This window comes from Eublepharis macularius, chromosome 3, assembly GCF_028583425.1.
Source record: "Eublepharis macularius isolate TG4126 chromosome 3, MPM_Emac_v1.0, whole genome shotgun sequence".
NCBI classification, from domain to species: Eukaryota; Metazoa; Chordata; class Lepidosauria; order Squamata; family Eublepharidae; genus Eublepharis; species Eublepharis macularius.
The window spans coordinates 131,895,628-131,918,163 of record NC_072792.1 but is presented as its reverse complement, the minus strand read 5'-3'; positions in this window follow the sequence as shown (position 1 = coordinate 131,918,163).

Below are 22,536 nucleotides of genomic sequence, written 5' to 3'. Positions count from 1 at the left end.
TGAGCCGGTCGCCGAGCTTGCCCTCGCTACCGGGCAGCCTGCTATCCAGCCCCAGCTATGCCCAGCCGGCATCCATGTTCTCAGGCAGCCAGAAGACCCTGGGAAGAAGACTGCTTTGAGAAGCCATTTCGGCGAAGCGGGCACACCACGTCCGCAGCGAGAGCCCCTCGCCCCGCTCTGCATATCTTAGGAGCCGCCCCGGAGAAGGAACTAAGTGCCGACCATCCCAAGCACTTAAAGAATGCATCTCAAAGAAACCTCCGCATTCCAAAGCTGATGACATCAGGACAAGCCCTGTCCGCTGGAACATCCTTTCAGCCCACTTGGATTTCCCCCTCCCTCTTTTGTCCCCTCTTCCTGAGGTGTCACTTATCCCAATCTGATTACCAAAGTGGCCCATCCAAGCCATTCAGTAGCCCATTAGACCCTTTGTTTTAATCTGTGAGAACCACCAAGTAAAGCACCAGCCCCAGGGTACGTTTTGGGGTATTTAAGCTGGTCTCTCAGACCACTCGGTGCTCAGGCCATCCCTATCCAGACTTCCTTGCTGTCCGTCTGTGGTCCCAGTGCTGGCATTGGGCCACCTCGCTGTTGTGTCTCTGCTTCGCTTCAGGATAAGTGAGTATTCCCCCGATCATCGTTGGGAACCAGCTAATGCGAATGTCTCTGTATTTCCTACGCTATATTTCTTAGACCTTGTATGTTCTTTGTATGATTGTGCAAGCTAGGCTTACGCTACACTCAATACACGTGTTTGGACCTTACTCCTTGTCTGCCTCTTTTTCACTAGAGTGTCTGGGATCGGGACCTCCGTAAACATAGGTTATGATCCTCGCTTAATATTAATAGTTACAGACTGCTACAGCTAATTCCCCATTATAATAAAAGAGCAGTTCTGGTAACAGTTTACTGGTGGAGAATGCGGGCATAACCCAGTTCGTGTGAACGCACGTGAGTCGACACGCGTGTCTTCAGCGAACTGACTTAGAGGAAAATTTTCCAGACCTCAGTGCAAGGAGCGCAATTTAGCTCAGGGAATTAAAAGTGTGAGTGTGTGTGGCTCTAGCGAGCATTTCTATCTTGTGGGTTGGCTTTTCCCCATTTCCTCCTTCAGCCAGCTTTGGACTACTTGCCTTTTGTGGTGCACCGCGAGGCCCTCCAGCCGTTATAACCGGTGTACTGTGGGTGAGGACCTCTGAACTGGTGAAGTTCCTGGCCACTTTCCGGGCCGCCTAAACGCGTCTATGTGGGTGGGATCCCAGAAGTAGGCTCTATAGATTTATATACATCCTGAAGCAGCACATATAAAATTCTCTTCCGCCCTCCCCCGTCTCTCCTAAGTCCGTCCAAACCCCGTTCCTGCCAGCACTTAGGCTTCAATCCCCGCTCCGGAGGAAACGTGAAGGGATCGTTAGTCCGTTTGGTTGTTCAGTCAGTTTAGCTTTGGGAATCTGAAGCCAGGTTCCTGAAGCCCCGCGGCAGCTGGCCGCACCGTGCTTGAGAGTTTTAAGTTAGACTCTTGGGCGCCTTTCCGCTTGCGAGTTTTAAGGAAGACTCGTGGGCGCACCTCGCTTGGGAGTCAGTGGGACTCTTGGGCACACTTTTGCTTGGGAGTTGTTAGAACTCTTGAGCGCACCTCGCTTGGGAGTACAGTAAGCTTTACTCCTGAGCACTTTTGCTTGGGGACTTGCAGAGGCAGTCCTTGAGCGCTTTCAGTCTTTTGGTCGAGGCTTGGAGACAGTTTAACCGTTTGTCTCTGAGCACGAGGCCTGGGGACACTTTGAGTTTAGTTCTTGGGCAGAGAGCTTGAGAGCATTTTTAGCTTCTAAGCAGAGGCTTGGGAGCATTTCTGGTTGCCTGAGCAGAGGCTTGGGAGACCCCCTTAGTTGCAGTTTCTGAGTAGAGGCTTGGGAGCATTTCTGGTTGCCTGAGCATAGGCTTGGGAGACCCCTGAGCTGTGGTTTTCCGAGCATAGGCTTGGGAGACCCCTGAGCTTTAGCTTCTAGGCAGAGGCTTGGAAGCACTGAGCGTTTTTGGTTCTTGGGCTTAGAGAGCTTGAGAGCACCCTCTGAGCCAGTAAACTTTTCCTGGTCCCGTGGCTTGTAGGCAAGCTTGAAACGGGAATAGGAATTTCTCCTTCTCCCCCGGTGGAGAAGAACCGAGTGTAGGACCCTTAAAAATACCCTCGTGAACCTAAAAGTAGGACCTTAAAACCCCCTGGTAAAAACCCTTGAGGACCTGAGGGAAGGATAAACCTCCCAAAAGGAACATAGAGAGGAAGAAGTTGTTAAAACCCTTGAGCAGCTTTAATCGCCCCACCCCTGGTGTCGCTGATCCACTCTTTAACCTCCCCTGAGATCAGCCTTAAACTAAAAAGAAAAAAAATGTACCGGGCAGCCCCCACCGTGCCCCGCCTGGAGAAGTGGCTAGTTAAGAAGGGAGATTGCCCTTGGGAAGCCGGTTCCTTCAAGGGACCCGACCCACTCCAGATAGTTAGAAGCGCCTTCCAAGATTTTTGCGAAAAAGAGAAACCTAGGTCCAGTAAGAAGGATAGGTATGGAGCCTGGGCACTTTTCACCGCCCTACAGGACAGCGTGTCCCTAATTAATAAGCTACAGATAGCTCAGGAAGAACAGGAACAGGAGATAGAAAAGCTAAAGAGAGAAAAGAAGGAGTATGAGGAAAAAGCAGCCGAGTGGCGTTCAGAACGCGTTAACTTCATGCTGGAGAAGCAGGGACTAGCCGCTGCCCTCCAGGACGCCCAGCACAAGGCTGAAGCGGCCACCGCTCGTGCCGATATGGCTGAGCACGCATTAACGGAGGGACAAGAAGAGATTACTAAGCTCACCCATGCCGCCCGGTTCATGGCGGACCACAACCAGTCTAAAACCGCAGCCGCGGACCATTCAGCTTGTAAGAGGGAGCTAGAGGCCCTAAAGCGACACTTGGGGATGCAACAGGCCGTAATTTCCGCCGTGCACCCCTCAGCCCTCTTGGCCCTCCCAGAAGATAGTAAGGATAGCTGGGCATCTCAGTCGCCCCAGCCCGAGGAAGCCCCACAGCCCCTCCATCCCATAGCTACCAAGGAAATAGTATCCATGGACGAGGATGGCAGGAAAACAGACCGGGTCGTTAAAGAAACCCGCAATTGGAGGCCTGATGAGCTCCAAGCCATAGCAGATCGCATGGGACCCCTAAACCGAGACACAGCCATCCAGTGATTCACCCATGTGACCACCTCTCAGCCTTCCGCTAGTGGTTCCGATGTAGCCCAACTGGCTCGCCAATGCGCCGCCCCTGAGATAGTTTCGGCCCTCAATGCCTATATTTCTAACCGACGGCTAGCCACACGCAGCCAGTATGGAGCAATTAAGGAGATCTGTGCATTCCTGTGGCCCACCAAAAGCTTGAAAGCCCTGTACATTGCCGAATCTCAAAAACCCGGAGAGGACCCCGAGGCATATTTAGCTAGGAAACAGCTTCTTGCCGAGCTAGCAGACGAAGTGGACCTAGATGCAAGCGATGTACCCGACTTCGATGAGCTAGAATTCAGAAGGGCAGTCTTAGATGGACTCAATAGTACCACCCGCCTAGCGCTAGCAGGAGTAGAGCCCGGGAGCATCTCATGGGGAGACCTGGAAGCTCGCATCAGAAGCATTGCTGGCCTGTTGCGAGAAACCGGCGCCATCCGCCATGTGAAGCCCCCGGCCTCTCGTAGGAAGGAGAGCGAGCCGATAAGTGCAGTCACCTATGCCAATCATGGCCCCCACTCTCAATACCGACCACAGGGACGCAGCCCGTATCCGGAGGCAAGGGGAGGAATCCTGAGGGGAAGGAGCGGCAGCTTTAGCCGGGGAAGAGGACCAAGGGACTACCGCCCGGGAGTCTCCTTTGCGCCTGCCCCGAGTTATAATTCCTCCTCCCAGCAAGGACCCCACGAGCCCCGACTGCAGGATGCACCCATAGCCCCTTCTCACTCGCGAGCATCACACCCGTACCACCATCAGGTCTACCCGCCTCCAGATCAGTCTAATGCTTGGGGAGCATCGCAGGGCGACCACGAGGGTTACCGGGACCGAGGCAGCACGCCCCAGTCCAGGGACTCCCTCCGTTGGGAACTTTGGATGCGCCTCAAAAACATTGGAGCGAACATGGAGCTCTTCGACGGAAAGCCCACGTCCGTTCTAATGAAGGCGATCATGGAGTGGGAAGACCAGCAGCAGCCCTCAGTGCCTCCGTCGGCGCCCCCTTTGCCGCCAGACCCTCCCTTCTCGAGTCCCCCGATAGCTGCGGTTCAAGAACGCCCGAGCCCCAACAACCCCTTTAGAAGAAGCGCCGCTTCCACCGACCAGAGTGCAGGATCAGAATAGGGTTGCCCCGAGTCCCAGTCTCCCTCCGTGGGCATAGTTGCCAAACTAAAACCGGACACATGGGGGAGACCGACAGTAAAGGCAGGGATCGGGACTCCCGGGGAAAAGAAGAAGCCTGCCACTCTCCTTATAGACACCGGAGCTTCTCTTAATATACTCCGGCCCACCTTAGTTGCAAAGGGCACCCAGACCCCCACAACCATGCAGCTCGCCGGTTTTGGAGGCGGCACGCAGGAATCCCCGGTCTGGCAGGATATCCCCCTCTCCGTTGGGAACCTGGCCACCCGGATTACAGCGTGCGCAAACCGGGGAGAAGACGATGGACTTTTGGGCATGCCATTTTTCCGTGCCGAGGGACTGACCATTGACTTAGCGAACGGGCTCCTGTGGCGCATCCCGGGAGGCCCAGACTTTGTTAATGCAGTCCATCGATGCGCAGCCCTCAAGGCCCCCCTTCCTCTCGCCCCCATCACAGGAGACCCCTGGGTTCAGGACTTTCCCGAAGTGTGGGTGACAGATAAGGCCGAGTGTGGGATAGTGAAGGGCGCCTGCGTCCTGATAGAAGGAAAGGATCCCCCTCCCCAAAGACAGTACAAGTACCCAGCAGAAGCTGAGGCAGGGATAGCCAAAACTATAGAAGGACTCCTTGAGTGGGACGTCATACTCCCGATGCAGTCCATCTGCAACGCCCCATTGTGGCCAGTTCTGAAAGCAGATGGAGTGACCTGGAGAATGACGGTCGACTTCCGTGCCCTGAATGCCACCACCCCTCCAGTTGCCCCGGTTGTGGCCAAGTACAATGAGATCCTGACGGCCATTGCCGCTGGGTCCCGGTTCTATTCGGTCATAGACCTGGCCAACGCTTTCCATTCTATCCGGTTGCATGAGTCTTGCTGGTACAAGTTCGCGTTCACTTTCCGCGGCCAGCAATACGCATTCAAGCGGACACCCCAGGGATTCCACTCCAGCCCCAGCATTTGTCATGCCCATGTAGTTCAGATGTGGGAACGCCTCCAACCCTCCTCGAGGCCCCACGTACTGAGCTACGTGGGTGACATTTTAGTCCACGCCCCCATGGAAGAATTAGCCCGCCAAATCACCAGGGAAGTCCTGGAACTCCTCCGCGAGACTGGGTTCAAGGCAAGCAGGGAAAAGGCCCAATTGGTTCAGACCAGCGTCAAGTACCTGGGTCTGACCCTGGGACCCGAGGGTCGCACCCCGGACGCCCAGCGAATGGAGGTCATTTCCAAGCTGCCTGCACCCACCGATGTCCCCTCCCTCAGAGCCCTTTTAGGAACTTTTAACTTTTCACGAGACTTCATTGAGTCCTTTGCAGACAAAGCTCGCCCCCTTTATGCTCTCCTCAAGAAGAACACCCCCTGGGAGTGGGGACCGGAGCAACAGACAGCCTTAGCCGAGCTAAAGCGTAGCCTGGCCGCGGCCCCGGCCCTAGCCCATCCAGACGTAACTCAGCCATTCTTTATCCAGTTAGCGGTATCAGACAATAGGAGCCACGCTCACCCAGCAGCAAGCGGGGACCGCTAGAGTAGTAGCCTATGCCTCTCGCAACCTAACCGCAGTGGAAGCTAAGTTTAGCCCATGCGAGAAGACATGCCTTGCTCTAGTTTGGAGTCTGACCCATTGGGAATTTATCATAGGAGGCTCCCGCACAATAGTTCAAACTACCCACACGCCTCTCAAATATATTCTGTCTGGCAAGATACAAGACGGACAAGTTTCAAACGCCCGCATAGCACAGTGGACCCTGGCCCTGGTCAACCGCGGAGTAGAATTTAAAAAGGAGACCACTGAGCCACCAGCCCCCTATGGCCTGTTAGTAACCGGGACCGAGCACGAGTGCCCCCTGGACCCGCCACCGCAGGTTGTTTGGCCAGTCACTTGGGGAGTCCCGCTAGAGGAAGCCCGACAGAACGGCTTCACATGCTGGTTCTGTGACGGCTCCTCCTTTCACGTTGGAGGCTCCCCTCGGACAGGCTACGGCGCCGTGCGAGTGAGCGACGCCCATACTCTCAAAGGTCCAGCCCGCCCCCATTCCAGCCAAGCGGCTGAGGTGCAAGCGCTTCTGGCAGTGCTTGAGTTTGAGCCCCCAGAAAGCCCACTTGCCATTTACACAGACTTGGATTGGACGGCCAAAGCCGCCACGGTCTGGCTCCCGGTGTGGCAGAATCAGGGGTGGAGAGCTAGCGATGGGAAACCCGTAGCCCACCTACAGCTATGGCAGCAAGTAGCAGCACTCCTTCAGTCCCGCTCAGGCCCAACACAGGTGACCCATGTCAAGGGACACCAGAAGACAAATTCAGAGACCGCTTATTGGAATGACCAGGAAGACTTTGCAGCCAAGGCAGCCGCCACTGAAAATGCTCCCCTACCGGAACCAGCCACCGACTGTCCCCTCCGTCCTGTCACCACCCGGGCACAAGCCCGCAGCCAGGCTCAGGGAACCGCAGGAACACTAGACCTAGCACAACTGCAGCAATCTGACCCAGAAATAACTGACCTTCTAGCCGCAGGAAGGGATCAGACAGGGAGACTCATGATCAGAGAAGAGGAAAGCATAGTTTGGGCAGTAGATGCAGCCGGCGAACGCCATTGGGTAGTGCCATTGGAAGTTAGGGCTGACTTAATTCAGTTTGTCCACGAGCAGGGACACCGAGGCAAGGATCTGACTCTGGAAAGGGTAAAAGAGGTTGGTTGGTGGCCTGGCATGCGCACCGAAGTAGCACAATGGGTGGACAACTGTCTGTCCTGCGCTATGGTCAATGCAGACCCCACCGGACCTAGAGCTCCCCTCCAGCATCAGAGAATTGATGGACCCTGGGCTCGCATACAGATTGACTTTATCGGCCCTCTTCCCCCCACTGCTCGCGGCAATCGCTACTGTCTCACTGTCATTGACCCCTTTAGCAAATGGGTCGAAGCGTTTCCGTGCAAGAGCAACAATGCAGCCACCACAGCCAAACTACTGTTCAATAATGTCTTTTCAAGATGGGGCATTGTGAGAGTCATGGACTCTGATTTAGGCTCACACTTCATCGGAGAAGTAACACAGGAGCTTTGTAAAGCACTGGGCATCCAGCAACGCTTCCACATAGCAGGCCACCCTCAAGCTTCAGGCGCAATAGAAAGAACCAACCGGACCCTCAAGGAGGCTCTCCGCAAGATGGTTCGCTCCTCCGGGAGAGACTGGGATGAAAAACTCCCCATAATCCTAATGGCCATTAGAGGCACTACCGCAGTTCACGGGCTCACACCTCATATGGTAATGACAGGGCGAAGAATGCAGCTCCCGGAAGCCTTCTGGCTAGATACGCAGCTCCCTTCTGATATGCAGCCCGTAGTAATTAATGACGCTTGGGTCCAAGACCTGCTCTCATCCATACACGCCGTCCACATGCAAGTGGCCCAGAAGTTGGGCACAGCTCAGAAAGATATGGACCGCAAATTAGGATGGGTCAGGAACCCCAGGCAGTGGGAGGAAGGACAGCTCGTTCTGTACAGGAAGTTTTCGCAAAAGGCGCATTCACTAGCAGCCAAATGGCAAGGCCCAGTCCCTATCACAAAAAGAGTCTCCCCAGCTGTCTATCAGGTAGCCATCCAGAGAAAGACAGGAGGAACTTGGCTAAAATACTTTCACGCCTCTCAATTAAAAGAATGGAAAGGGAAGCCGCTCCAAACCGCCCCTCCTGTGTACGACCCTGGGGGAGCCACCACCAGCCCAGCCCCCCTCTGCCCAGTGATTCGCCAGATATCCCTTCACCCTGGGCCAGAGATACCCTGTGTCCCTTTAGACCAGACCTTTGTAGCTTTAGTATAAAAGAAACAGTAGAATATGCAGATGTAAGTGTAAATGTCAAGAGTTTTTCCAATTCTATTCTTTAACTTCATTAGGCGGGCCCCACAGTTGGGACCCTTGGGGAAGACACGGCAATCAAAGCCAAATAGGACCACCACCGAAAGTGATTCTTAATTGGATTTTAAGCCGCATGTTCGGAAAAAAAATTGCACAGGCAAAAGAGATTTGCTGTGTGTGAAAGTGGTTGGAGAGGCTTTAGCCCAGAGGTGCATACATTCTTTCGAAAATAGTGGAATCACCAAATAAGGTGATCCCTGTATTCGAAAATATATCACCCGCCGTGCTGGTGAAGATCCCGCATCTACGTAGATTCGGGGTCTCACCTGCCAGACCCACGCTTTCGCATGATGGTCGGCTTTGGCTTTGAGGGCCGTGCCTCCCCTGGAAAAGGATCCCCAAATAGCCCAATATCCCTCTTTTACTAATGTTCATATTCGTCATGGTGAGTTGCTATACGGCGCCACCATCTAGTACGCTTTAGTGCAAAAGTAAAAGACCCGCCAGTATTTTGTAAATATGTGACCCCTGGAATATGTTATTGGGGTGCGTTCGCCACGCACAAGGGGCAGCGTGCCTCATTTACATAGCCAGAATCCCCTGCGCCAAGATGACCCCCGAATCACCCAGACCCAGTGGCGCCGGCAGATCTCGGCCGTCTCCGCCGCTTTTCGATAAATGCCGCCGAGCGCCTTCGGCTCCACTTCGGCCCTTTCCGCCAGCAGCCGCCCGCCCCACGTAATCTTTTCCCTTGCCCGTACCGTATAAGGGAAAAGAAGGGGGGGAGACATATTGAAGTTATAATGAAGCCATGCCAGGCCTTCCAAGTGAGGGCAACCCGAAAGTACCCCACACCCGTGTGCCTCTTGCTCCGTGTATTTTTCTTTTTGCGGTCAGTGCATTTTTCTTTTGCTCAGTGTATTTTCCCTTTTTGCCCGATGTATCTTTTTTTCTTTTAACTAGAAGATGGGGCCTCCCGAGGGAGTCCCCTCCAAAAATTGCTAGTCCTGCAAACATATGACGAAGGCCTATTTTTGAAAAATTAAAGCGAGGGCCCCCGTCTGCAGCAACCCTTATAGTTGCTGGAAACCGCTCGCTAGTTTTTTCCTTTTAAAGCGGCAAGGCCAGGCCGAGCCGGACCGATAGCTCTCAGCCCGCAAAATAAAAATAGCCCGCCGCCAAGCAAGGGGCACCTGAAGGCCACATAGTCCAGGCACCCAGGGACCCCTGGGGCGAGTTTGCATAATCCCGCCTAACGCACAACCGACCCTCGCCCGACGCAAAGACGTTACCCTCTGAAATATACACGCTTTAGAAAGAAACCTTCGCACAGGAGTTCCCCAGAGCAACAAGCTGGAAGGCTCGCTTAGTGCTCTGGGACTTCTCGTTCGCGCCCCACCTAATAGACAGTGCTGGCAGAAAAACGCCCTCCTTTTTCCCCGCTTTACTTCATTTATTTTGCTGCAAGAAACTCAGGGAACCTGTACTTATATCCGCAGGTCTCCCCAGGATATTTTCACCACAAAAGGAAAAAGAAGGCCAGGAGATGAGGCACCTGGCTACTCTGTGTTTGCTCGTGCTGGCAGGCACCCTAATAGAGGGACGTCCGTCCAAATTAATGCCCTACCCCCACTGGAGATGTATAAATACCCTGGCAGGAAATGAAATGATGGTCTGCAAAGTTGTGCAGCAGAGCAATATGACCACCCCCACGGATCGCACAAACTTCCGCAGTTGTGAAGAGCAGTGGATCCGGCCCCCAGAGCTTGTTATTTTATGTGTGGGAGTAAAAACTCTGTCCCAAGAATTAGTATGCTACTCGCCTACTGACACAGTGTCACCTCTCGCTCCGATTCCTTGTATGTTTCTTCCCCGTATCAGGCCAGCCCCCACCGCAGTCCCGGTGGTAGACAAATATACCACCCCTGCCAACTTCGAAACCTCGCCATTTGTCACTGAGGCTTTCGGACCATACTGTGAAGTTATTTTAGTGTCGGCCGCAGTATGGAAGGCAGGAGACCCCTTTAGAATGACCATCCTACTAGGCACTACTGCCACTGAATCGGCAGCAGTCACTATCACGCCCCCTTCAGGCGCAGTTCTCTCCTTTGCTATAGAGCGCTGGGAGAACCTGACCTGGATTGTAAAAGAGGAAGACCTAGCCAAACACGGCCCACCCGATTGGATTCTGGTTCAACAGACGCCCGAATGCCAAACCAAGCCCCTTGTAGAGAAATTTCACCGGCTTGGGCTGCTCTTTGTAAATTTGACTCATGAACCAGGCAATTATTCCCTGCTGATCCGGACCCAGGAGACCCACACCATCCAAATTGACCCTTTGATTGCCAACAATAAGCAATTAAACCAAGGCGGCACGCATATAGTGGGCTCCCATGTTTTGAAAACTGACATTCGAGAGAGAGTTCTAGTCCGCCCGCAAATGTCTTTAAAAGAGATCCGCATAGACTTAGCTGAACTAAATGTAACCCAGAGGCTGCCGCAGTGCGCTCCCTATCTGGAGGCCGGTAGCAAGGGTTGGAATGCATGGCTACAACTGTGGATCGATCCCTCCCCCTCTCTCTCACGTGCCAGACGAAGCATTGCCGACTGGACTGCTCCTGCAGCCGGAGGCTTAGCAATCATGGATTCGGTCAATATTGAGACTCTCGCTAATAAGTTTGCCCATGTCACGACTAGCATCTCCGACTTAGGTAAACCGGTGGTGCAGTCCCTAAATTCCATTTCGAATGGGCAACACGAGATCAGCTCCATTTTAGTTAACTGGGAGAGTCAAATTGAAAGAGATTTTTCTCTGCTGCTCAAAGGGACACAGTCTTTTGAACGCAACGTGTCAATAGCTATGGCATGTATGCAAGCCCAACAATTAAATCAGGCTGTGGCCATGGGGCTAATTCGGCAAGCCACGGACGGGCACTTGCCCCTGGAAATCAAAAGATTGATTATGCCCAAATTGTCACCCATAGAACTGGAGCTTGAATCCTGGTGGTCTCTCGTAAATTCCTCATTCTCACCGACCACCCAGGAGCTTAAATTATTTTTATTAACGGCCAGTGCGCACGAGTCATTCCACGTGTATCCAGTCGTGCCTCTGGGACTCCAAGTCAGCGACACCGAGGTCCTCTACGCCAGACACCCCGACCATTGGGCCCGCTTCACCCCGACCGGATGGCAGCTCGTCAGCCTCCAAGGGTGCCAGCATCGAGACCAGACCGGCTTCATTTGCCAGGACCAAGCCTTTGCACCTCATCACCCCTGTGTAGCCCCGCAAGTCGACGCCCTCAATGAGTGCCCTTTCGAGGTCGTCCAGGAGAACAGCTCCGCTGTGGTCTACATTGGGAAAGGATGTGCCTGCGTGCGAACGGCCTGCGACTTTGTGATCCTGAACTCGTTCCAGCTCAAGCCCGTGATCTCGGGAGTCAATCGCTGCTTTTGCAACCTGTCTTCGGTGGCAGCCTGCGACTTCACCTACACGGTACCAGTCTGGACCCAAGAAGAGATCCTGGTGGCACCCTCCATCTATCGACATGTGAAGCCCATCTCCCTCGGCATCGGTCTGGAATTAATCCATGAGCTCCTGACCCACCCCCAGATCCACCGCACCCTCCAGAGCATCCAGAGGGACGGGGACACCACTGCTTTGGTTGTGTCCCACAACGGAAAGGAGATTTTGGATCTTGTCCAGCGCATTAAGACCACCGGCGAGCACTCGTGGTGGGAAACCCTCTTTGGTTGGAGCCCCACTGCCACTGGAATTTACAATTTGGCGTTGCACCCAATCATCGTTATTCTGGCCTTCCAAGTTTTGTTATGTGCCTCACTACTTTATTTGGGCTGTTGGAGCCGCCGACAGCTCCAGCAACTCCAGCTGTCTTACCGTTTGGATCATTACAACCCCGACCTCCTCCTGCCCTAATGGTTATTCTTGGCGCCCTCCTTTAACCCTTGTTTGTTTTATTGCTTGTGCTGGTATGAACTATGCTTGTATTTTATTATGTGTATGGATCCTGAACCAGCCCCATGGACGCTTTGCTGCCGGACACCGCTCCGAGGCCCTCTTGTGGACTAGGGGGGGACATATCTCTCTGCCTCCCAACCCACGGCCCGTCTCCAAACGACCGCCAGCAACGCCACCGCCATGAGGACTAGAACTGTGTGTCCGAAGCCCTTCTCGCCGCTCATCGACCCTGCTCTGCGGATTGACACAGACAGCAAGGGGGGGTGGAAGTGTGTTTTGGAGCACATGGACTAAGTTTGCTTGTTCTTGTAAATATGCAACCCAGTCCAGCAGCTGTACTGCGGACTGAGCCGTCTGTGATCTTTGTAGCTCTATTGTTTTATGAATTTCTTGCCATTGCTTCTTATGAATCTTAACTCCCATGAATTTAGCCCCGAACTAGTCCCTCTCTCTATCTATTGCAAGTGCGCCCATGAACTTTATCCCTATGAATTTGATTTTAACCTTAGGAATTGCCTTTTTAACCCGACTCCCTCCGCCGAGGTAATTCTAGCATATCTATTATTTTATGAATTTGGTTTTAACCGGGACCCCTCCTGAACGGTCTCTTTTAAAGGTTATTTTATTTCTGATTTTAAGCTCGATGAATTTGGTTTTAATCTGACTATATGAGTTGGTCTTTTAATTGCAGAGTTTATTTTTCTGACCCCCTATGAGCCCTTCCGCCGCTCACCCCTCATGAATTGTTTCCACGCACTTGCTTTTACTCTTGCTGCTTTTATTGGTTTTAACCTCCCGAATCATTGCTTTTAATCCTATGTATTTATGTATTTATGGTTTTAATTATCTATGAATTGTTCAACCCTTGATGAATTGGTCTATGCCCTGCTTGCACATTTCATTTTACCTTGTATGAATTGCTTTTAACCCTGCATTCATGAATTGAACCATGAATTGTCCTTGCTTTTAAATCTTCTGCTTATGAATTAATCCATGTATATGAATTGCCCCTGGTTTTTAATGCTTTTAACCCACCATGAATTCCGTATGAATTACCTCCCGCCATGAATTGATCAATGTACCCAAATATGAATTATTGCTATTTATATGCATGAATTGATCATTGCTGCCTACCACTATGAATTGCTATCACCTATGAATTATTACTATTTATTCTGACGGTTGCACTTAGCACACCCCCTGGTGTGAACCCAGAGACCTGCAGCCCATTGGCTGATCTAAATTGCACTTATTCGGATTAGGTGGTTCTCCAAACTAAATTTTTGAGTGACGCCTCCCCCTCCTTCCCTTCCCACTCCTTCTTCGCTCGAAGCTCGACCACCGGACATTGCTGACCACCTCGCCTTTGAAGTCAAGTTCGGAGACCCGTGCGCCTGACGTCCCGGGGTCTCCGAGGGGGGGAATTGTTGCCAAGTAGGCCCCCTCCCCTGCTTTGAAGCCTTCTATGAACTGTGTTAAAGTTTCCTGCGTTGCTGTTTTACTGCTACACCAAAGACTGCTTTGCACGTGTGTGTTCTGGTACACGTGTCAGTTCCCTGCCTGCGTGTCAATTATCTTGCTGCTGCAATAGACTGTGTAGTTTACTGACTCCATGTTTGGGTAACTGCACAAAGGACTCTCTTTCTGGGCAGCCCTGCCCTGACCTATATCTGGAATTCCCAGTGTGTGTTTGGACTCTGTTACAAGTGTGCCCCGTGCCTGCATTGCCATCTGCCACGGACCGTGCCTGTTCCCTGCTTTGGACTGTGTTTTAAAGTGTTGCTCCCCCTGCCTCCATGGAAGCCTGCCTCATATGGGCCCAAGCCGCTGCTAGCAGCCGGGCGCCAGCCGGGGAAACCTCCAGCGAGCCTGGCTAGGCGCTCCCTGGTCAGTTCCCGCCTGGAGCCTCCCGTGAGCCGGTCGCCGAGCTTGCCCTCGCTACCGGGCAGCCTGCTATCCAGCCCCAGCTATGCCCAGCCGGCATCCATGTTCTCAGGCAGCCAGAAGACCCTGGGAAGAAGACTGCTTTGAGAAGCCATTTCGGCGAAGCGGGCACACCACGTCCGCAGCGAGAGCCCCTCGCCCCGCTCTGCATATCTTAGGAGCCGCCCCGGAGAAGGAACTAAGTGCCGACCATCCCAAGCACTTAAAGAATGCATCTCAAAGAAACCTCCGCATTCCAAAGCTGATGACATCAGGACAAGCCCTGTCCGCTGGAACATCCTTTCAGCCCACTTGGATTTCCCCCTCCCTCTTTTGTCCCCTCTTCCTGAGGTGTCACTTATCCCAATCTGATTACCAAAGTGGCCCATCCAAGCCATTCAGTAGCCCATTAGACCCTTTGTTTTAATCTGTGAGAACCACCAAGTAAAGCACCAGCCCCAGGGTACGTTTTGGGGTATTTAAGCTGGTCTCTCAGACCACTCGGTGCTCAGGCCATCCCTATCCAGACTTCCTTGCTGTCCGTCTGTGGTCCCAGTGCTGGCATTGGGCCACCTCGCTGTTGTGTCTCTGCTTCGCTTCAGGATAAGTGAGTATTCCCCCGATCATCGTTGGGAACCAGCTAATGCGAATGTCTCTGTATTTCCTACGCTATATTTCTTAGACCTTGTATGTTCTTTGTATGATTGTGCAAGCTAGGCTTACGCTACACTCAATACACGTGTTTGGACCTTACTCCTTGTCTGCCTCTTTTTCACTAGAGTGTCTGGGATCGGGACCTCCGTAAACATAGGTTATGATCCTCGCTTAATATTAATAGTTACAGACTGCTACAGCTAATTCCCCATTATAATAAAAGAGCAGTTCTGGTAACACTAGCAACAACCATTGAGGGCATCTGATACTTAAAGTTACAGGAGCTCCTTTTATTTTGGGGGGGACAAGATATGTCTTGTCCATTCATGGCTCCAGTCTCCAGATTTAAGTATCCACAGATCAGGACCACTTGACTATTAGTATATAAGATATGCTGGTTAGCTGGTTATGCCATAGTTTTGCACCACATAAGTCCAAACTTTAGCATGTTTTCTAAAAGTCTAATAAAAGTTCAATTTTTTAAAAAAAATCCCACCTCATGACATGACATTTGCATTAGATTCATTTCATTGGTAATCTTTGTCTGCATGTGTAGTTCAAAGCCCTCTTGCGTCAGTGTAGTGTTATAGTGGGATTGAAAGGAGACTTGAGTTCAGGCCCCTGATCTGTCATTAAATTTACAGAATGACCGTGCGCCAGCTAGTCCCTTGCAGTCTAACCTTGATCATATAAATGTTTTAAGGATAAAGTGAAAGTCTGTGAATGTTGCTCTGAACTTCTTGGACAAAGATGGAATAAAAATGTGTTAGATATATTTCAAACAATATTGAAATGAAAGGTTGATAGGTATATGTTTAGTTCTGTATATCTCTCATTGGTTCTTCTTAAATATAAGATATATCATCTGTAAATTATTATGTTTCATACAAGTTCTGTGTCTCCTTCTTTTCCACTCAGATGTTCATACATTTTCTGAAAAAAAATTATAGCCTTAAAATGGCACAATCCATAAATAAAAGGTACAGCAATGACCTTTCAACCGTTCTCCTCAAATAAACTTTTCAGCTGTAAGGAATATAACATTTCCGCCAATGAAATGGCCATTCTTTCATCATCATGCTTGCACACTTTGGGTAGTTCTATTCTATCAGTAGACAGCCTCGATTTGATGTCGAAGTAGAAAAGCTTGCTATCTATTCAAGATGTTCACCTTGAAAGACTTGGACTATATTTTTGTGATTGCGTGATGTACACAAAATTATTTTTTCCCAGCAACATTTGGCTTCTTTTCTGCAGGCAAATACAATGCTTGGTGGAGGGCACCGGGGTGGGGGGGGGCAGAGAAAATGAAGAGCCATCCCCCCCCTTTTTTTCTCCCACACTGGGGATTCAAAATGGTTTAACAATAAAAGTTTAAATAAAAATAAGCCTGATTTCATCAGAACTTGTAACTAAGTAGGGTTGGTCTTAGTAATTGGATGGGAGACCTCCAAGGAAGTCCAGGGGTGCTATGCAGAGGCAGGCAATGGCAAACCACCTCTGTTAGTTTCTTGACTTGAAGACCCCAGCAGGAGTTGCCATAAATCAGCTATAACTTGAGGTCATATTCTACCACCACAATTAAGCCTCAACTAAGAGCTGATGATCTATATAGTTGTAATAATACTTGTTCAAATGTAAATAGTTTATTTGTTGACTTGTATGTATTACTTGTTCGAATTCAATAAAAAGAAAATGTTATTTAAAAAAAAGCTGATGACCCATGAAGACAACCTGGGTGGGGCTGATTCTACCAGCACAGCTCACACAGGACCACAGGCTGCAAGCCACAGCCTAAGAACCGAGGACCAAATGCCCCCCAGCTCTTTCTCTTTGGTTTACAATAAAGGCATGCACTTCTAGTCATGTCCCAGCTGTAAGTTACTGGTTAAAAGGTGGCAGGCAGAAGCTCAACCCAAGTCTTATGCAACTGGTCCAGATATTCCCAATTTTCTCCCTCTCTGTGATGTAGACTGAGAATGCTCCAAGAACATGAAATGCTAGAAGTAGTTGAGTGTCAGATAAAGGAGAAAATGTGGGGAGTGGAAATTAGCCTGCTCGAGGCTCCATGACATTCTATTGCAAGCTGCTTTGAGCTCCTCTGTGATGAAAAAGAAGCAAATAAATGTATTAAGTAAGTAAGTAAGTAAGTAAGTAAGTAAGTAAGTAAGTAAGTAAGTAAGTAAGTAAGTAAGTAAGTAAGTAAGTAAGTAAGTAAGTAAGTAAGTAAGTAAGTAAAAAACAAGGATCAGGAGTACAATTTAGGATGAGGGTGAGGATTTCCAAACTGCCTCTCCTTCTGTGAGTCTTCACTGGCCTTGATTTTTCATGTATAAGCTTCATACTTGACAAACATTTCTCATGTAAATACTGTTCAACCAATGCTATTTTCAAATGTTAAATGCCAAAGGCTGTTTTGATAAATATGCACAACAAGCAAAGCACGCAGTCTTTTTCAGTGGCTGGCCATATTGTATGCATGAGGCTCTTAGGTTCACCCTCTGGCATTTCTCTTGACAGTGCTGGGAAAGTCTATTCTTTCAACTAGGAGTGCATCTAATTAATCCCCAGCCAAAACCGACACTCCAGCCAACCACCACTTTGCACACCATTGATGCTGATGCATGAACAAGTGAAGCTGTCCCTCTCATATCCAGAATGTGGGCATGGTTGGTGGCACAGAAACCTGAACCCAGAATCCTGCATCAGCATGTAATTCTAGTGCAACACTATAAGATGTTTTGCAAGCACAGTAATCTTGCAGGAGCTCATGCAATTGAGATGCAAGATGCAATACCAGAAGCCCATCCAAACTGTCATATTGACAAATTAAAATGCAAACCTTCAAAATGAGATTTATGAATAAAATAATCAGCTTAATGCTGTGTTCCTTATTTGTGATACAGTTTTATTGATAATGAAGAGTGGCATGCATATCTGAATATTATGCAAATAAGCTTATTCATCTGATGCTCTTACAGTCAAAAAGTTAGTACAAGTAACATTAAAGCATGGACCATGATAGCCACTTAACACTACTTACTAATGAGTATTTCTTCCCATGATTTGATTTGTTCTATGGATACAATAAGAAAAAAAAATGAAAAGGGAACGACACTGAGAACTGACTCGATATGGTGTAGCTTTTAATGACCTTGATTGGTAAAAGCCTTGTATTTAGGCACAATCCTTCTGATGTTGCTAAAGGAATATAATTGAAAAAGAATTCTCATTGTCAGAATTTCTATTTACCCAGCATAATTAGAGTTTGTGACAGTCCCCTCATCAGATCCGCCCTCTTGCCGCCGCTCAACGGCACCTCCGTTCACTTGACGGGTCTGTTACCCCACATGAGCCTCTCCAAGGCCGCCTTGTCGGACTCTGGCCTGCGGAGTTCCCATGGGGGCTGCCTCCTTTGGCTTCAGATGTGGCAGATGAGCAGAGGGAGGGCCTCCATATCCTCAGTCTGCCAGAGAAACTGGCCCTTGTGTCAGGACCAGACCTCCCTGCTTCTCCTCCTCGGCCAGAGGTCTTCTGCCCCCTTTTATCCCCCTGCCCTCCTTCCTGTTCCCTGCCCTCCACCCTAGGGCCCTCCCCCCAGGTCAATCCTATCACTTGGGCCACAGAGGGCCACACCCTCTTCCCCCAACCCCAGGCCCTAGTAGGGCCATGTGCTCCTTTCCTCACCGCCCTACTGACTCTGGCTGGGCTGGGGAGTGTCCCTGACTCTTCAGCACTTTCCTGGCACCAGGTGTGCTGGGGCGGCTCCCACTCTGGCAGCACCTGGGGAAGAGGGTGGGGCTGAGAGCTGGCATGCAGGGTATGGCCCCCGATGGCCTTCCACCCTCTTTGCCACCTTGCCCCTCTCCTTGCCCCCAGAACTGGTGAGGCTTTGCTGCGGAGGGCAACCTGCGGCCATGGCATTGCTGGCTTCATCGCTTCTGCCTCCATCGGGGCCTCACTTGGGCCCACTGGTGTTGTTTCAAGGGTGGCCATGAATCGGCTGGGACTTGTGCCGCCTTCTGCTGCTCCTGGCAGTGCCAGGCCTCATGTCACACCTCTCGCTGCCACTCATCCTCCAGCCGCGGCTTCTTCCCAGGCTTTGTTGGTGGCTACCCAGGTCCCAGCAATGACCCCTTTGCCTGCGGTCACCCTGGCCTTCCCCAGAGGGAAGTGAGTCAGGGCTTGGGGGTCACCAGGGCAGACTGGGGCATGCCACTGAGCCATTGGGGCTTGGGGGGTTGCCAGGGCAGGCTGGGGTGTGCTGCTGAGCTGTTGGGGCTTGGGGGGGGTTGCCAGGGCAGGCCGGCTCGTGCTGCTGAGCCATCCCCGGGGACACACACACACACCTTAAGCCCGCCTCGGCTGGGGACCCATCCTTGAACATTCTTGACATAAAGTCGTTGTTGATGTGCTCTCGGCTAGGATGGTGGCAAGTCACAAAACTGAAAGGCAAAAGAGACAGGTACCATCTAAGAACTTGAGTGTTGTGATCTTTCATACGAGCCATCCACAAGAGGGGGGCATGGTCTGCGATGAAGGTAAAGGGGTTCTTTTCAAAATAATATTTCAGTGCCCTGATGGCCCACTTCACCTCCAATGCTGCTTTTCCATTGTTGTGTATCGCTGTTTGGTGCCCTGGAGCTTCCAGCTGATGAAAACAATGAGGTGCTCCTGTCCTTCAATCTCTTGGGAGAGGACAGCACCTAAGCCTGTGGCAGACACATCAGTGTGAACCAGAAAGGGATGGGTGCTGGGTTCTTCAATACCAGGGCTCGAGAGAGGGCGCCCCAAAGTGCCTTGAATGCTGCCTCTTAGTCCATTGTCCACTGTATCCATGTAGGCTGGTCTTTCCACAGGCTATCCATCAGGGGGCTGGCCATGGTGGTGTAGTGGGTGATGAAGTGGCTATAATATCCCACCAGGTCCAGGAATCATCGAAGTTGGCATTTGGACATAGGCTTAGGACAATTTTCCAGGGTTGTGACCTTGTACGGCACCGGTCGGAGCTGCCCCCGTCCCACCAGGAACCCTGGATATTTCAGTTCCTGAAAGCTGATCTGACTCTTGCCTGGGTTAGCCCAGAGTCCCGTCACCTGTAGGGCATGCAGTACCTGTCACAGTTGGTGGAGGTGAGTGGGCCAATCTGGGCTGTACATGAAGATGTCTTCGTTATATGCAGGGGTGAACTCCTAGCATGATGCCAGCACCGTGTCCACCAACTGCTGGAATGTCGCAGCTGCCCCTTGGAGCCCAAAGGGCATTACCTGGAACTGAAACAGCCCCTGGGGCATGGCAAACATCCTCAGGCACCATGGGGACCTGCCGGTACCCCTTTGTTAAATCTAATACTGATAGATAGCAGGCGGTTGCTAACTAGTTGATTAATACATTGGCCCTGGGCATTGGGTAGGTGTCGAAGTCCGCAACCTTGTTCACCTCCTTGTAATTGACACAGAACCGTATAGATCCATTGGGCTTAGGGACCAGTACTATCAGGCTACATGAGGCACTATGGGAGGGATCTATCATTCCGAGATATAGCATATCATCCACCTCTTTAGCCACAGCCTCCCATCTTTTCCGAGGTAGTGGTCTCCAGGGCACCCTGACTACCTTGCCAGTGGGGGTAGGGATGGCATGTGACATGAGAGTCGTGCACCCTGACATCCGCGGGAAACATCCTGGGACTTCCTGCAGTAGGGCTTTGACCTTGGCCTGCTGTTCGAGTGATACGCCTGTCAAGGAGGCCTTCCTTGCTATGGTCAGCAATGCTGGGTTGCAGGGAACTGTTGCTATAGAGGCACACACACACACACACACACACTATGAAAAGTGTATGAAGTTTATTTACAAAGACTATATTACAATTGTCACAAGACTGACTGACATAAGGCTCTGCCAGACTTGTGTTACCAACAGAGGGCACACTATAATGGCACTTCAACTCTTAAGTACACATATGCTTAATTACAGGAGATTACACAAATTGAAACAATTAACCAATCATGGAATAGTTGCTGACTCACCATGACTGAGTCTGATTAGCCTTGTGTATCACCTGACATGCAATCATGTGACTTAGTACCTGTCAGGCTAGATCATTCTCAACTAGCCTGCTGTCACTGCCAGTAAACAGCTTCAACAACACTCCTCCTTGTTTACAGAAGTGACACCCAGGTGACTCCTGTAATATTGAAACATTTCAACACTTAAACTTTTGGTAAATACATCAGCAATGTTCTCGTCTGTGTTACAATGATCCAGGGTTACAAACTTGTTACCCACAGCTTGCCGAACCATCTGATACCTAATTAGAATGTCTACTGCAAGCTTTTATTCCTTGCTCGCTTGCAATTTGTACAGCAGCTGAATTATCACAATACATTTTAATTGGCAAATTGTATTTCAGTTTAAGATCCTTTAGTAATTGGTACAACCATTACAAAGTAAGAATGCAAGAACACATGGCGGCGTATTCTGCCTCACAACTGCTTGTTGCTACTAGCGTTTGCTTCACGGATTTCCATACAACTAATGCACCATGTACAAATATTACATACCCAGTGGTTGATTTGCCAGAAATGTTATCATCACACCAACTGGAATCAGTATATACACATACTTCAGAATTTCGTTTGACGTTGAGGGTCAACTTATAATCAGCAGTGGCTTTTAGATATCTAAGTACTCGCTTGGCAGCCACCCAGTCTCTGTTACAAGGGTTAGCACTTTGTTGACATAACCAGTGTACTGCCAAAAACACATCAGGTCTACTCCAGCATGCTAAGTAAAGTAATGCTCCCACCAAAGATAAATACTGCCTTTTGCATTCTAGCTCTTGGTCTTTAGGTTCCTTAAGGTATACAGTAGTCATGGGTGCACTTACAGGTTTGGCATCTGTCATGCCATATTGTTCCAACAACTTCAATATTTTCTGCCATTGACATAATTCATAACACCCTTCAGAATTCTTTGTCACATCCAAACCCAAATAATGTTTAATGGGACCTAGGTATTTAATCTTAAATTGACTACTTAGTTCGTATTTGAACTTGTTCAATGATTTGTCATTCTCACAGAGGTACAATAGATCATCCACAAACAAAACTATAAATTCTTGTGAATTTTCTCCTTGTTTGCTGAACACACACTGGTCAGCAATCCCAGCAGTAGACCTTATGCTGGACAGCTTAGTTCTTATACACTTGTACCAACATAATGCACTTTGTTTCAAACCATAAACTGACTTGTGCAACTGCAACACCAGTGTTTTGTTTTGTGGTTCAAACCCCTCAATTTGGTCCATAAATAATACTTGATCCAGATCTGCATTAGGGTAAGCAGTTTGAAAATCAAAATGATGTACATTGAGGTTTTGCAGACTTGCTTTACAAAAAGCTAAACGTAAGGACTCTGCCCTTACCGTGGGCGCAAACACTTCATCAAAATCTGTACCTTGGTTTTGAGAAAAACCTTTGGCCACTAATCTGGCCTTTCTTTGAAGACTACCATCTGGCAGCTGTTTAACCTTGTACAGCCAGCGACAACCCACAGTCTTTTTTCCGGCAGGCAATTTTGTAAATGAAAACACTTTATTTTCTAACAAGGAGTCATATTCAGACTGCATTGCGGCCAACCAAGCCTCTTTCTCAGGACTTTTAAAACTCAGTATCTCCTGGAATGATTTAGGCTCTGGTATGTAAACATAATTAATAGATGCTGTAACCTTGGCATCAAAA